At 46.8% G+C, this 16664-nt stretch overlaps 2 non-coding genes across 2 annotated transcripts in view; both read left to right on the plus strand.

The window, feature by feature from the left end:
• Positions 1-16664, plus strand: part of LOC112066982 (uncharacterized) — a 77141-nt gene that overhangs the window by 23215 nt on the left and 37262 nt on the right. The gene's annotated exons all lie outside the window — the stretch shown is intronic.
• On the plus strand, positions 10369-10441 carry TRNAW-CCA (transfer RNA tryptophan (anticodon CCA)). Its single transcript has one exon. It is a non-coding gene; the product is annotated as a tRNA-Trp (tRNA).

Here is a 16664-nt window from a genome sequence, read left to right on the forward strand (position 1 = left end):
ATTTTATCTTCCAGGTCACTTATCCATTCTTCTGCCTCAGTAATTCTGCTATTGATTCCTTCTAGAGAATTTTAAATTTCATTTATTTTTGTGTTCATCATTGTTTGTTTGCTCTTTAGTTCTTCTAATTCATTGTTAATTGTTTCTTGTACTTTCTCCATTATATTTCCAAGATTTTGGATCATCTTTACTATCATTATTCTGAATTCTTTTTCAGGTAGACTGCCTATATCCTCTTCATTTGTTAGATCTGGTGGGTTTTTGCGTTGCTCCTTCATCTGCTCTGTGTTTCTCTGTCTTCTCATTTTGCTTATCTTACTATCTTTGGGGTCTCCTTTTTGCAATCTGCAGGTTCGTAGTTTCTGTTGTTTTTGGTGTCTGTCCCCAGTGGCTAAGGTTGTTTCATTGTGTTGTGTAGGCTTCCTGGTGGAGGGGACTAGTGCCTGTGTTCTGGTGGATGAGGCTGGATCTTGTCTTTCTGGTGGGGAGGTCCACGTCTGGTGGTGTGTTTTGGGGTGTCTGTGGCCTTATTATGATTTTAGGCAGCATCTGTGCTAATGGGTGGGGTTGTGTTCCTGTCTTGCTAGTTGTTTGGCATCGGGTGTCCTGCCCTGTAGCTTGCTGGTCGGTGAGTGGAGGTGGGTCTTGGCATTGAGATGGAGGTCTCTGGGAGATTTTTGCCATTTGATATTATGTGGAGCTGGGAGGTCTCTTGTGGACCAGTGTCCTGAACTTGTCTCTCCCACCTCAGTGGCACAGCCCTGACGCCAGGCTGGAGCACCAAGAGCCTGTCCTCCACACGGCTCAGAATAAAAGGGAGAAAAAAAAGAAAGAAAGAAAGAAGAAGATAAAATAAAATAAAGTAAAAAAAAGTTATTAAAATAAAAAATAATTATTAAGAAAAAAAATTTTTTAAGTAAAAAAAAAAAACGGACTGACAGAACCCTAGGAAAAATGGTAAAAGCAAAGGTATACAGACAAAGTCACATACAGAAGCATACACATACACACTCACAAAAAGAGAAAAAGGCAAAAAAAATATATATATATCGTTGCTCCCAAAGTCCACCTCCTCAATTTGGGATGGTTCGTTGTCTATTCAGGTATTCCACCGATGCAGGGTACATTAAGTTGATTGTGGAGATTTAATCTGCTGCTCCTGAGGCTGCTGGGAGAGATTTCCCTTTCTCTTCTTTGTTCTCACAGCTCCCGGGGTTCAGCTTTGGATTTGGCTTCACCTCTGCATGTAGGTCACCTGAGGGCGTCTGCTCTTCGCTCAGACAGGACGGGGTTAAAGGAGCAGCTGATTCGGAGGCTCTGGCTCACTCAGGCCGGGGGGAGGGAGGGGTACGGATGCGGGGCGAGCCTGCAGCTGCAGAGGCCGGCGTGATGTTGCACCAGCCGGAGGTGCGCCGCGTGCGTTCTCCCAGGGAAGCTGTCCCTGGATCCTGGGACCCTGGCAGTGGCGGGCTGCATAGGCTCCCGGGAGGGGAGGTGTGGAGAGTGACCTGTGCTCGCACACAGGCCTCTTGGTGGCGGCGGCAGCAGCCTTAGCATCTCATGCCCGTCTCTGGGGTCCGCGCTGATAGGCACGGATCGCGCCCATCTCTGGAGCTCCTTTAAGTGGCGCGCTTAATCCCCTCTCCTCGTGCATCAGGAAACAAAGAGGGAAGAAAAAGTCTCTTGCCTCTTCGGCCAGTCCAGACTTTTTCCCCGGACTCCCTCCCGGCTAGCCGTGGTGCACTCACCCCTTCAGGCTGTGTTCACGCCGCCAGTCCTCTCCCTGGGATCCGACCAAGCCCGAGCCTCAGCTCCCAGTCCCCGCCCGTCCCGGCGGGTGAGCAGACAAGCCTCTCGGGCTGGTGAGTGCCGGTCGGCACCGATCCTCTGTGCGGGAATCTCTCCGCTTTGCCCTCCGCACCCTGTTGCTGCGCTCTCCTCCGGGCTCCGAAGCTTCCCCCCTCCGCCACCCGCAGTCTCCGCCCGCGAAGTGGCTTCCTAGTGTGTGGGAACCTTTCCTCCTTCACAGCTCCCTCGCAGTGGTGTAGGTCCCGTCCCTATTCTTTTGTCTCTGTTTTTTTTGTCTTTTGCCTTACCCAGGTACGTGGGGAGTTTCTTGCCTTTTGGGAAGTCTGAGGTCTTCTGCCAGCGTTCAGTAGGTGTTCTGTAGGAGTTGTTCCACATGTAGATGTATTTCTGATGTTTTTGTGGGGAGGAAGGTGATCTCCGCGTCTTCCTCTTCTGCCATCTTGAAGCTCCTCGAGATGATTTTTAAAGTCTAAATTTGAGGCCTCTGGACTTGCCTCTCAGAAGGCCTACTTAAGCATCTTAGCAGATTCAGTCTCACATTTTTGACCATCTAATGGGAGGCCTTTCATCCTACTCACCCTCCCTACCTCTCGTAAGTTTGATTCTAGACAAGTGTAGAGCAAGTTCCAGAGGAACTGGAAGAGTGATCAGCAATTTTCGATCTTTGGGGATTCCAATTTTGTGAATACTTGTCATGTGATCTTGAGCAATTCACCTTACGTCCAGCCTCAAGGAACTTATCGTCTCATCAGGGGGGCAGCCCTGGAGTTGTGACAGTCCTGATATTGCTGTGGGTGCAGACAAGGATGCTTTTCTTCCAGGCTTGAGCCTTGGCTTGGTGGTGGTGCTTTCTAATTCTTAATACATGAGCAATTTGTTAGCTTTGGTTTTTTCTACTAAGAGAATTACAAATAGGATTACGGAGTGGACTTTTCAGCATGAGCTTCTCTCTCCTTCGGCTCCTGGGCTTCAGTTACACCGTCTGGCACAGTGGGTTACAGTCACCTGTTTACCTTTCCATCTGCCCAGCTTGACGGCAAGCTCTGCAGGGGCAGGCACTTGGCCTAGGCCCTGTTACAGCTTACATGTCATGCTTTCATGTGGGACACAACTGTTACCTACAGAAAAGATTTGAAGGCATTGGGATCACTTGACATGGTGGAGAGGCTGTCTGGGGAGTCGTCAACTGCAGCCGTTTATTTTGCAGAATTGGCTGTCAACCACCAGGCGTTGGGAGCTGTGTGGGCCCAGGGAGGCTGACAGTCCTCTGATGTTCAGGCCAGTCCTACGGAACAGGCTTGTCTCCCTTCCCCACCCCATGCCCATAGCACCTCTGTTGAGGAACGTGGAACCAGGTACCAGGCAGGTGTCTTACAACAAGCCCAAGGGGTGAGTAGTATTATCTCCTATTTTATAGGCCAAGATCTGGAGGAGTCACCCAGCTAATACGCAGGCAGGTCAGTCACCATTTGAACGCAGGTCTGCAGATTCCAGATCCCAGGCCCTTAACTAACCTGACACACTGCTGCCTCTGCCCTGGAGACATATCCAGCCATACACGTTTAATTAACCTGACAGCCCAAGAAACTTAAATTAGATGTAAGGGAGAACTTTCTGATATTTTTTGCCTTTAAAAAAAAAAAAAACTTAGAGCTAAAATGGGGCATTCTAGAGCAGGACTTTTCAAGCTGTCATCCAGAATCCACAGTCACAGAATCAATTTAGTGGGTTGACACATTAAAAAAAAAGGAAAGGGACATAGGGGTAGGAGATTAAGAGATACAAGCTGCTGTGTATAAAATTAATAAGCAACAAGGATATTCCGTACAACACAGGGAATATAGCCAATATTTTTTTTTTTTTTTTTTTTTTTTTTTGTGGTATGCGGGCCTCCCTCTGCTGTGGCCTCTCCCGTTGCGGAGGACAGGCTCCGGACGCGCAGGCCCAGCCGCTCCGCGGCATGTGGGATCCTCCCAGACCGGGGCGCGAACCCGGTTCCCCTGCATCGGCAGGCGGACGCGCAACCGCTGCGCCACCAGGGAAGCCCCTAGCCAATATTTTATAATAATTTTCAATGGAGTATAATCTATAAAAATATTGAATCATTATGTTGTATACCTGAAACTGTAATATTGTAAATCAACTGTAGTTCAATTAAAAAAAAAAGGAAAGAATTAAAAATATCAGTGCATCACACATGGTAAGGCTTAGTATATGTGAATGTGTCCCAGATCGTGATGGAAATACATTTCTGACTGGAAATACATTTCATGGCCAAAAATGCCCTAGAGAGATAGGGATTCGTTTAGATCAGTATAGGTTAGATGGTAAAGTCCTTGGGGGTAGGGATCTGCTTTCTCTTCCTTTTTATGCTCCCACCATCCTTAACCCAGTGCTGGGTACATAGTTGGTCAGTTGGTCTGTCTGGGAGAACTCGTTAGAGTTTCCCCTTCAGACTGGAAGAAGTCAGAACCCGCCCTGCACTCTCCTCAGGAAGAGCTGGCAGTGGTGGTTCTTCCCGGGCTTTGTGTGTGAGGAGAGCAGAGAGCTACCCAGTGTGTGATAGTGAAGAGCTCGGCTCTGAAGTCCGAGGAACCTGGGTTCGTGTTGTGTGTGCAGTGTGCCCAGGTGTGTGGCCCTGGGTCACTCTCTTAGCTTCTCTTACTAAGCTTCACTTTCTCCGTCTTTAAGCTGGGCGTAGTAACAAGGGCACCTACCGCAGAGCATGGTGAGGATGAGAAGAGAGAACTTGAGCTGAGGGCCTTTAGCACAGTGCTTGGCATCCGTTCAGTGACAGGAAGCCTTATCTGCTGCTCTTGTTTTTATGATTCATATTAAGAGAGAGATTAAGTGACTCATGCTGGACCTACTGCAGGTGGCCCCTTTTTAGGGCTCCAGTTCTGTGATGGTTGTGGATCTCGAACAGAACTAGAAGCCCAACCCTGTGGTTTGGTTGTGTAGTAAAAGGATGTGGATGTTGCAGTGGAGCAGGTGTCTGTGCAGGGAGATGTTCTGGTTTCATAGTTTCGAGAGAACAAAGCATCTTCCGTATACAATGAGATGGCACTATTGTTGTGGAATCTGAGAATATAATGGCATTTCTTAGAAAAGTCAGGTGCTTCTTATTAAATCAAAAAGCATCAGTTTCAACTTAATGTTATTTTTTTAAACCACAATTTTCAAAAAGTAACTGTTTTCTGAAACTGAACCTAGCCATGTATATGATTAAACTGGTGATTTTGTAATGTTTTTATTCGAAGCTCTAAGATCTGGTAAATACTGATTTCTGAAATCGCCGCCTAGGCCTGGCAGCACCACCATCCAGTCAGAATTAACTATGTGACAATAAATATGTGACTTGTTGAAGGTGTAAGACACTGGACAAAATCCCAAAGGGACTCGATTTTGGCTTCAGCTTCTAATTTTTCAGGTCTGACTCTGATCAGCTCTGTTGTCTAGGCTGGAGAGTCTTGAGCATTCTTTCTCCCCATAGTTAAAATATTTTTTTTCTTTATATCCCTTAGTGCTAATTGTTTTTTTTTTTATGTCTTGGAGGGAAAAGTGATAGACACTAAAAATTATCCGGTGAAAGAAAGTTTCTGGTGTATACTTTAGTTGAAAATGTGACTTCCTCGCTTGCTTGGAAGCAGTCAAGTATAAATGTTAAGAGCACGGATTTCAGCTAGACCTAGATTTCCATCCTGCCCGTGCAGCCTTTTTTCCCTCTTATTTTTTCCTGCTTTATTGAGGCATAATTAACAAATAAAAAGTGTATATTTTTAAGGAATACAGTGAGATGATTTGATATACATATACATTGTGAAATGATTGTCACAATTAAGTAAATTGACACATCCATCTCCTCACATAGTTACCACTTTTTTGTGTGTGTGGTGAGAACGTTTAAGATCTACGTAGCAAATTTTAAACATACAACACAGTATTATTAACTACAGTCTCCATGTTGTACATTACACCCCTAGAATTTATTCATCTTATAACTGCAAGTTTATACTCTTTGACCATCTCCTTGTCTCCCCGCTCCCCCAGCAAGCACCATTCTGTTCTCTGCTTCTCTATGAGTTTTGACTTTTTTAGATTCCACATATAAGTGAGATCATACAGTATTTCTTTTTCTGTGTCAGGCCTATTTCACTTAACATAATGCTTTCCAGGTTCATCTATGTTGTTGCAAATCTGCCTGTGCTTCTAACAAGCTGTGTGACTTTGGGCAAGTAGCTTAACCTCTCTGTACCTCATCTGTGAAATGGGCTAATGATAGTACTACTGCCTTATAATTTGTTGAGGACTAAATGGGATAATATATGTAAAGCCCTCACTGTAATGTCTGCTCGTAAACTCTTCAGCACATGGGTGCTATCGTCGTTGTCATCATCATCATCATCATCATCGTCATGAATATTGTTTAGAGGAAGGCCTTCCAGGAGACCAGGATTACAGACCTGGCTTTGCCATTGTTAACAGTTGGTCCTGGATATGTTGCTGAACCTCTCTGTACCTCGGTATTGTTTTCTCTAAAACAAAGGAGTGACACGGATGCCTCACACTCCTTCTAGCTCTAATACTTGGCTTTGCATGCCAAGCATTCTGTTTTTTCTTGGGCCCAAGTGATGTGATGCTGGTTGCCAGGAGGATCCCACTTTCTGTGAAGGAACTGTAGCTCTCTGCCAGATGTTGGTCCTGATAACCTTTGTTTTTCTTTCCTAGATTTTATATTCTCAGCGAATATCTCTTCCCCTAGCTTCTGTCAAATGACTCCTCGTGCTTTTCTATATTCCTTCCAGTGTATTCAGACCATATGTATGCCTGGTGGGCTGGAGTTAAGTCTCAGCTTGACAGAACCTTGCATGTAAGGGATATTACAGATAAGGGCGATCCCATCACTTTGCTGTTGGTTTTTAAATCATGTCTGTGTTTGTCTTTATCACGTTCCCCTGTCCAAGCACCAGAGCTGCCTGTATCTGAAGCAACCAGGGAGAGCCGCTCACAAGAAAGGCACGACTTGTTTGATTCATAATAAGCTACCTTCTCGCTTTGTTTCCTTCCTGGCCTTGGGTTTAGTTTGAACTTCAAAGGGCTTACTAGAACTAATCTGGGTGTGATTTTATCTTTTGCACCTGCATCTTTGCTAGACTCTGCTTTTGCCAAAAGTGGAGCTGTGGAGTTAATCTCTGGCCTGCCGCTGGTATTTCAGGTGTATCTTTGTGTTCTCTGGGACAGGCATGCACAGTGAATTAACTGAGTTGTTGTCAGCCCACTTCCTAATCGAACACCTGCCCAGCGAATGCCACCAGCGCGCCTGCCTGTTTCCTGACTTGCCAGCCGTCCCGGTCATGTCGGTGTCTTGCTTGTATCAGAAGAGTCAGTTTTGTCATTTGTGGTTAGCTTACTGTGCCTTCAGAGAGCTATTTTCTTCTTCACTTAATTTAAAGGTGTCGACGTGTCCTCTTTTGGTACAGTCCCTCTGTGTTCCCATCTTGCTACTGTCCTCCCAGCCAAAATCATTGGTGATTATCAGCCTTATAAAAGCTGCTGGAAGCAGATGTAGAGAGAAGGGTATGTGTGCACCCTGGGCTGCTTCTCAGGCTCGCTTCACCCTTCCTTGGTCCCAGACTAAGTTTCAAGCGAGTCATTCTTAAAGCGGTGCTCATGGTTTAGAGCTGATTCGAAACATTACTTTAAGGGACAGGATGTACATTTTTTTTTTTATTAAGACTTTACCTTTTTAGCACAGTTTCTGGTTCACAGCAATCTTGAGCGGAAGGCACAGTGATTTCCCACATTCGACCTGCCTGTCCCCACCACATACATAATCCCCCCATTTTCAGCCTCCCCCACCAGAGTGGCACGGTGGTTACAATTGACGACCCTATGTTGACACGTCATAGTTGCCCAGAGTTCATAGTTTCCCTTAGGATCCACTCTTGGTGCTGTACATTCACTGGGTTTGGACAAATGAATAATGACATGTATCCATCATAACGGTATCATACAGAATGTTTTCATTGCCCTGAAAATCCTCTGTGCTCTGCCTGTTCATCCTTCCTTCCCCACTAACCCCTGGCAACCACTGATCTTTTTACCATCTCCATAGTTTTGCCTTTCCCACAATGTCGTATGATTGGAATATACAGTATGTAGCCATCTTAGATTGGCTTTTTTCACTTAGTAATATGCACTTAAAGTTCCTTCATGTCTGTCCATGGCTTGATAGCTGATATCTTTTTAGAGCTGAATAATACTCCATCATCTGGATGTATCACAGTTTATCCATTCACCTACTGAAGGACGTCTTGGCGGCTCCCAAGTTTTGGCAGTCATGAATAGAGCTGTTATAATCATCCAAGTGCAGGTTTTGTACGGACATAAGTTTTCACATCTTTTGGGTGAATGCCAAGCAATGTGATTGCTGGTAGAAGGTGTGTAGTTTTGTAAGAAACTGCCAAGCTGTCTTCCAATCCAAACTGTTTTATATTTCCACCAGCAGTGAATGAGAGTTCCTATGGCCCCACATCCTCGCTAGCATTTGGCGTTATTATCAGTGTTCTGGATTTTGGCCGTTTTAATAGGTGTGTAGTGGAATCTTGTTGTTTTAGTTTGCATTTTTCTGATGACAAATGATGTGGCAAGATGGTTTTTTAAAGGGTGCTGGGGGTTTTTTGGGGGGGTTTTTTTGGCACCAAGGGTTTGTCTTTCCCAAAAGAAAAATGGTTTTACTAAAAATGAGAGCCAGAGCAGAGAATCCAGTCTTCCCTGATAACAGAAAGCCTTCCCAGTTTAGGGCCTGTGCTGGGTCCTCTCAGCCCTTTTCTTTGGTTCAGAAGTCTCAGCCCACCTCGTGGTTTTGAGTGGACCCTTGGCTTAGGTGTGATTTTGTTGTTAAAAATATTGTGGAGACACTGCAACCCTTGTTAATTATTTGCTAGAATTGCATTTCTTAACTTTCTCTTCTTAGTGTTCTTGGCCTTTTAAAAAGAAGTGTACTGTTGGGTTCATCTGCCCAGATTTGAACTTACGGAAAGAAGGGGTGAGACTAGAAAAACGTTTTTTTAAAAAACTTCTTTGATCTCACTGAGGTTTTGCATTTTGCTTTCAGTGTCCTTTTGGCTTTTTGTAGTATTTCATATTTTCAAAATTTTTTTTTTTTTTTTTTTTGGTACGCGGGCCTCTCACTGTTGTGGCCTCTCCCGTTGCGGAGCACAGGCTCCGGATGCGCAGGCTCAGCGGCCATGGCTCTCGGGCATAGCTGCTCCGCGGCATGTGGGATCTTCCCGGACTGGGGCACAAACCCGTGTCCTCTGCATCGGCAGGCGGATTCTCAACCACTGGGCCACCAGGGAGGCCCATTTTCAAAATATTTTAAAGGGTTCCTCAAAAAGTTAAATGTAGAATTACCATAGAATCCAATAGTTCCACCCTCGGTGTATGTGTGAAAGAATTGAAAACAGAGATTCAGATCTTTATACAAATGTCCATAGCAGCACTGTTGACAATACCCAAATGGATACAACCCAGATGTCCATCAGTGGATAGATGGGTAAACAAACTATGGTATATCCATACAATGGACTATTACTCAGCCATGAAAAGGAATGGAGTACAGGAAGATACTACAACATGGGTAAACCTGGAAAACATTATGCTGTAGGTGAAAGAAGCCACAAAAGGCCACATGTTGTATGATCCCATGTATATGAAATATCCAGAGTAGGTAAATCCATAGACAAAGAGGAAGTAGGTGGTTGCTAGGGGCTGGGGCGAGGGGAGCATGGGGATTGACCATTTAATGGTACAAGTTTTCTTTTGGGGTGATGAGAATGTTTTGGAACTAGATAGAGGTGGTAGTTGCATGGCATTGTGAACGTCCTAAATGCCACTGAATTGAACACTTTACCATGGTTAATTTATGTTGTGTGAACTTCACCACAGTTAAAAAAATTTTTGGAGGGCCAGCCCATATGTGTCCTTGCCAAGGGTGGCTTTTCCAGTGCCAACACACAAGAGTCGCTCTCCAGTGAGGCTCTTCAATGCGGGTGCAACAGGGTGTGTGCAGCCCCCCTTCTGGGGCTGGGCTGGGCCTCGCTACTAGGCTCAGCTGATCACCATCGGGGAGTTAGTCCAGAGAGGTGCCTGCCCTCCCCACCTCCCCTCAGCCTTTTCCCTCTTCTGTAAAGAGGGCTTGCCGTGAGCATCAGGTGAGACAAGGGAGGAAGAGCTTGGCACCCTGTAAGTGGTCAGTAAATACCAACCTTTGTCTCTCCTCTGTGGAAGGAGACAATGAAGTGGACTCAGCTCAGGGAGAGAAGCAAAATGTTGGAACTAGAGAAATGGGGGTGATTTCAGTCATCTAGGTTTAGGTTGGACCTTTGAGAAAAGTATCAAAAACTCCCACTTAGATTCCTTTTAGAAGCCACCATAACCATGTGCGGTCAGGGAAGCCATCAACAACAAAGAATATTTGTAGAGCACGAAGAACTGTGCCTGGTAGGTAGCGAGGGTGAGAGAAGTGTTTGACTAAATTAAAGGAGAAGAGCAACTTCCCCGGTGGTGCAGTGGTTAATACTCTGCACTCCAAATGCAGGGGGCCCGGGTTCGATCCCTGGTCAGGGAACTAGATCCCATATGCATGACACAACTAAGAGTTCACATGACACAACTAAGGAGCCTGCATGCCGCAACTAGGCAGCTGGCGAGCTACAACTGAGGAGCCTGCGAGCTGCAACTAGGAGCCTGCCTGTCGCAACTAAGAGACCCGGCACAACCAAATAAATAGATAAATAAAAAGAGAACTCCCCTGGTGGCACAGTGGTTAAGAATCTGCCTGCCAATGCAGGGGACACGGGTTCAAGCCCTGGTCCGGGAAGATCCCACATGCTGCGAAGCAACTAAGCCCGTGCGCCACAACTACTGAGCCTGCGCTCTAGAGCCCGCGAGCCACAACTACTGAGCCCACGTGCCACAACTACTGAAGCCCGCGCACCTAGAGCCTAGAGCCCGTGCTCCGCTACAAGAGAAGCTGCTGCAATGAGAAGCCCGCACAGCGCAACAAAGAGTAGCCCTCCCTAGCCAAAACTAGAGCCCGTGCGCAGCAACGAAGACCCAATGCAGCCAAAAATAATAATAATAAATAAATAAATAAAAAGAGAGACATGTAGATCTCTTAAAAAAAAAAAAAAGGAGAAGGAAGAAAACCCCGGGTTTCGTAGCCGTGCTAACGAGGCAGCGGCGGGGTCCGTGCTTCCTGCCCACTCCTTTCCCTTACACGGGGCCCCTCTGGGCGCTGCGTACACACTGAGTGCGTTAGCCCGTCAGTGTCTGCGGAGAATTGCGCTCCCGCCTTCAGCTCGGTTGACTCGGGTTTGTGTTTCTGATTCCTGCTTCCTTCCTCAGAAGGGATTTTAGCAGTCCTCTGTGCAGAGTAGAGGACTAAGAAGACGTGGACCTAAGGAGAGACCCCCTTCACTCAGTTGTAAGAACGCAGAAGGGAGGAGGGGAGGAAAGTCTGACTTTCATTGATGAAGAAACACAATGTGTATTTCTTCCTAGCACAAAATTCTGGCGTGGAGATCTCTAGCTTTAGGATATTACTCAGATGTAAATGGGTACGTTGATCTCTCTCTTTTCTAATTCTGTTTGTACTAAGCGTCTTTACTGCACGTTTATCACCTTATTAGGCACTGGCTGTTCTTTACTGTTGTTGCTTCACATTTTAGTGCCAAGTGATGTCAGCTGTGGTGTAGAACGAGTGAGGTCACTGGACTTGGGGTCTGAAGAGCAGTGGCTTAGCAGTTGTGTGTGCAGGATTTCTACTTATTTTTATTATTATTATTATCATTATTTTGCGGTACGCGGGCCTCTCACTGTTGTGGCCTCTCCCACTGCGGAGCACAGGCTCCGGACGCGCAGGCTCAGCGGCCACGGCTCACGGGCCCAGCCGCTCCGCGGCATGTGGGATCCTCCCGGACCGGGGCACGAACCCGTGTCCCCTGCATTGGCAGGCAGATTCTTAACCACTGCGCCACCAGGGAAGCCCTATTTTTATTATTTAATCTGCCTTAAATAAGCCTTCTTCCTTCGTTTGGAACTGATGCTCCTTCCGCCTTCTGGAGAAGTACTTCTCTTCTGCCTACTCTTGGGACCTGCCAGGTGTGGTTCCTGATTGGTCCCCTGTGCCATCGGTGGACCACTGACCCGACTGGGCCAGTCAGGGCCCTCCTTGAATCTTTTTTTTTTTTTTTGTAAAAGGGAAGAATTTATTATGAGGCCTCAGGTATCTCAGAGACTCCAAGCCAGTAATTTCAGCCATGTGATAAGGAGGTTAAAATGGGGCTTGACCCCGCCTGTTTCTACAGAGCTGCCAGTGCAGGGCTATCCTGTACCAAAGGGAATGTGAGGCAGCCTCCAATGTGGAGATTACAAAGGAAAATCGTAAAACTGGTTTTACCACTTTGGGAGCCCTCAGCCAGATCAAAGAAATTAAGGGGAGGCGGTGCAGGCTGTGGAGAGGGGAGAGGATTTGATGGAGGGATGTCTTAGGGAATCCATCCCACCACCCAGCATAGGGCTGGGGAGTAGGAAGGCGGAGCGGACATCATTTCAAACGCATCTCCCTGGAGTTTTGAACTCGAGGCCCACGAGCCTTTTCGTCTGGGGTGGTGAGGCCAGGGACATGGGGGTCTGGCACTCCGGTGGCTCTGGTTTCCTGTCTGTAGGAGTAATCTGGGCTGCCCGGGGGTGGGAGGAAGCTGCAGGCAAAGAGAGGCCAGGAGAGGGACGGGGTCGCTGGGAGTCCCTAGTTGCCCAAAGGCCTGTCGCTACAGCTACTTTTCTCTTGTGCCTGCACTACTCCGAGGTGCTTTCTTTTGTTGCTTATAACAGAGTTCTGAGTAATAGGCATGGTGACCCTCAGTGACTCACTGAACTTCTCTCAGTCTGGTTTTCTCTCACGTGTGCAGCAGGTAACCATAATTGCCTCAGTTACTGAGATGTTCAAATAATGTATGTGAGAGCGTTGGGGGGAGTGATACATAGGAGATAAGCCGTTACGAGTTTTGTGATTATTTTATTAACTACTTGACACTAATGATTTGGTTATTCTGAGCGTTGTTTGTGTCTTAGTTTAAGTTAAACACTCTTGTTTTTGAAAAGTTTATTGTATTTTAAAATTTTTTTTATTTTTTGGCCCCGCTTGTGGGATCCCAGTCCCGGGGGCCACTGCAGTGGAAGTGCGGAGTTCTAACCACTGGACTGCCAGGGCATTCCCTGAACATTCTTTCAGAAACAAGTGATGCCTTTAGCACGTTCCATTTTTTTAAGTCATGGAGTTAAAATAATCTTGACTTGACCTATGTATTTGTAGGAAGTGAATGAATGGGTCTTATTAAATTGTGGCCTTCTCAAGCCTAAAAAAGCTTTCTCCGAGTTGAGCCCTGTTTATGTCTTTGGTGAGTATTGAGTGTGGACTTCATATCAGGTGGGCTGTTTTCCAGCCTCTGTGCCAGGGAAAATAGTGCTAAAATTCTAGATTGGTTGCATACTTATTTGACTTTGGAGTTAAGTAGCCTTGGGTTTGAATCCCAGTGCTGCCACTTACTAAACTATGTTGTCTTTTTGAGCCTCCATCTTGTCATCTGTAAAATGGAAATAATAATCCCAACCCTGCAGATTGAGGATTGTAGATGTATCTAAGGTCCTTAGTTGTGCATTGTATGTGGTAGGTACTTAATAAATACAACTGTTACTATTAAAAATGACAGCTTCAGTAACAGTTGCAACTAAAGGGGGTAAGACTAGAAAATATGAATCTGTATTTGGAATTTAATGCCAAAATAAATTAATCAGTATAAAAATCAATCAACTACTATTGGGTGCCTTGTCTGTGCAAGGGATGGGGGTGGATGAATAAGAAGGTGTGTAATACCGTTCCTGTCTGTTGGGGGTACAGGTCATATACATGTAGGAAAAACAGGTGACATACAAGGAACTGGGCTTTGGAGATGGCAGAGGATTGGAAACAGAGAGGCATGCCATAGAAGGCCTTGAGCTGATGGAAGAATGTAGCGAGCGAAGTGATGTAAAGAATTAAACATCCAGCATGACCTTTGGAAGAGGCCTGACTTTTCCTGTTTTATATTTGGTCTTCCTGATTCTCTCCCAGACCCGCTTAGTGTTTCTGATCATTATGATGAAGATCCACACCCATCGTGCATTCCAGAGTTTTAACATTTTTTGAAGACTCGGTTTCTCTGTGAACAGTTGGCCTTTTGTTGGCTCACACCCTTAAGTGACCGGAATTCTTCTGGCAGATTCTGCCTCCCCACTCCCATCTGCTGTGCCTTGTCTTAGTTTCCTGAACTGTAAGTGGCCTTTTCGGGAGTTTTATCCTGTTGCATCGCTGAATTGAGCACCTATCAGAGGCAGTGAGTAAGGCAGCGTGCTGGGGAGGCCTGGTGAGCAGAAAGATGGTGAGCCAGGGTGGTGCCTGCCCTAAAGCAGCTCGCTTAGTAGAGGAAACAGATGGGCAGACAGACTCTAATTAAACGTGATTAGTGCTGGATGTTGGTCAGATAAGGAAAGACATTTGGCGGGAGCCCCAAGTCCCCGGGTCCTCCATCAGTTACTCACTTCTGGGCACGGTTCACAAAGGCTGTCCACCTCCCCAGCACAGTCTGGAAAAACGCATTCTGTATCAGTAGCTGTGGTTCTGGTGTGAAATCTCTCTACGTGGTTCCCTGCTTGGTGGAAAGCATTTAAGTGAAGGCTCCCTTTGTCACCTCACCCAAATCCTCCTGGCAGGAAGTTTAGAACGTAGAGTCTGATCTTTCCATCTCCTCCCACAGACGTACACCTGATCCCCCCATCCCCCCACCGCCACCGCCGGGTTCCCATCTCAAATGGAACCATCATCAATCCAGAGGCCTGAGAGTCACCTGACACCTCCCTCTCTCCCCTGTAACTGACTAATCATTCCCCAATCCTATCAGTTCTCTCTCCTCCATTGTCATCACCCAGGTCCAAGCCATCATCTCCAGTTGGAGGTCATGACCCTGGTGACTGGGTTCTGAAATTAATTTAGAGGGTCTTTACCAGCGTTAAAAAGAAAAAAAGAAGTAGAATGGAAAGCATGAGAGTGGAGTACACATAGTAAGGTTGAGTTTTATTTTGTGAAAGTTGTGTTTGTGTATAATAAGAGTTTTACAGAAAAAGGTTAATGTTGCAAAGGGCTTTTCATACACTGACTTAACTTCTCCCCACAACAGCTGATGCAGTGGTATTGTTGTTATCTCTGCCTCAGAGGAGAGGAACTGAGGCTCAGGGAAACTAGCCAGGGTCAGGCTGGTAGCCTGCCTCTCAGACACTGTGTGTGTGGACACATACTGGGTTACAAAGTGTCTTTCTCACTCTGCAAGTTGTGGTAAAAACAGAAGTTGGGGGCTTCCCTGGTGGCGCAGTGGTTGAGAGTCCGCCTGCCGATGCAGGGGACACGGGTTCGTGCCCCGGTCCGGGAAGATCCCACATGCCGCGGGGGGGCTGGGCCCGTGAGCCATGGCCGCTGGGCCTGCGCGTCCGGAGCCTGTGCTCCGCAACGGGAGAGGCCACAACAGTGAGAGGTCCGCGTACCACAAAACAAACAAACAAACAAACAAACAAAAAAAAACAGAAGTTGGAAAGTTTCTGTTTGACAGACATCTGTACCTTTACTCTTATCCTCTCCCCCTCTCCAAGCTGTAGCCCCAATACTCTTTTACATTGCACATTGGATGCTGCTGCTTCTCTGTAGCAAGGCCCTACGCTTTTAGGAGGGTGTGCAATCTCTGTGGTCACAAGGCCTGCCTGTGCAGCCTGGTCCTGCTGGCCTCCTGAGCCTCGCAGCTCTTCCTGGCTCGAAGGCTTTGAGAACCGCTGGGGCCCCTGCCTGTGCTCCCATGACCTCTCAGACTCAGGCCCTGCACGACCTGCCCCCATGGTACCCTGGACTGCAAGTTCCCAGCACCTACTACATCTATAAAGAAATAGTTCCTTGTTCACTTGATGTCTGTCTGGGGTCCAGGGGTGCAGAGACCGGCATGCAGTCGCAGCCCCAAGGACAGTGTCTGGCATGTCAATCAGTGAATGCTCACTGGGTGTTCCTTTAGCTATGGGTGGTGAAGAAAGGTGGACCCTCGTGTTTGGCTTGAAGAGCTGTCGGCCCACGTCTGTTGGGTGGGCTCTCAAATCCCCGTGAGGGTGGGGCAGTGTGGTCAAGCGAAAGAGTCCTGGGCCCCACATCAAGAGATAGGGGTCCTGGCTACACCACTTCTTTGCATTTCAGCCCTGAGATGTAAAATGGGGTGATGACAGTGTACCCGTCCATATCCTGGCCGATTATGACAATCGGGGGAGATAAATTGTGCGTGAAAGTTACATGACAGCGGTGTTGGCTGTTTCGGAAGGTGGTGGTTTGACTTTTTCTCCCTTCTTACTTGGGACTTCTAGTGCTTGGCATGTCCCTTTGTGATTGGAGAGGCCCTCGGGCCGGTGGTAACAGGCCCACAAGGTCAAGGGCAGTTCTCTCATCTGTTGAGTGAGTGTAGGTAGCCCTGGGCCAAAGCCATTCACATTCCTTCTTTAAGCTCACATATTGGTGATTTTTCAAACCATCCTCTTTGACCTTGGGAGCTTTCTGGCTTAGAGTAGTGTAGTGTCAACTCTGTATTCTACATAGGCCCTGAAGTCATAACTACAGTGAGAATAATTACAGCTTGTGTTTACTGAGCGTCTGTCACATGCCAGCTGCATGCTTAGTTCCCTTTTCTCCCACTAACTTTGTGAAGTCAGTGGTGGACTCCCAATCT

The sequence above is a fragment of the Physeter macrocephalus genome, chromosome 16, assembly GCF_002837175.3.
Source record: "Physeter macrocephalus isolate SW-GA chromosome 16, ASM283717v5, whole genome shotgun sequence".
Taxonomy (NCBI): Eukaryota; Metazoa; Chordata; class Mammalia; order Artiodactyla; family Physeteridae; genus Physeter; species Physeter macrocephalus.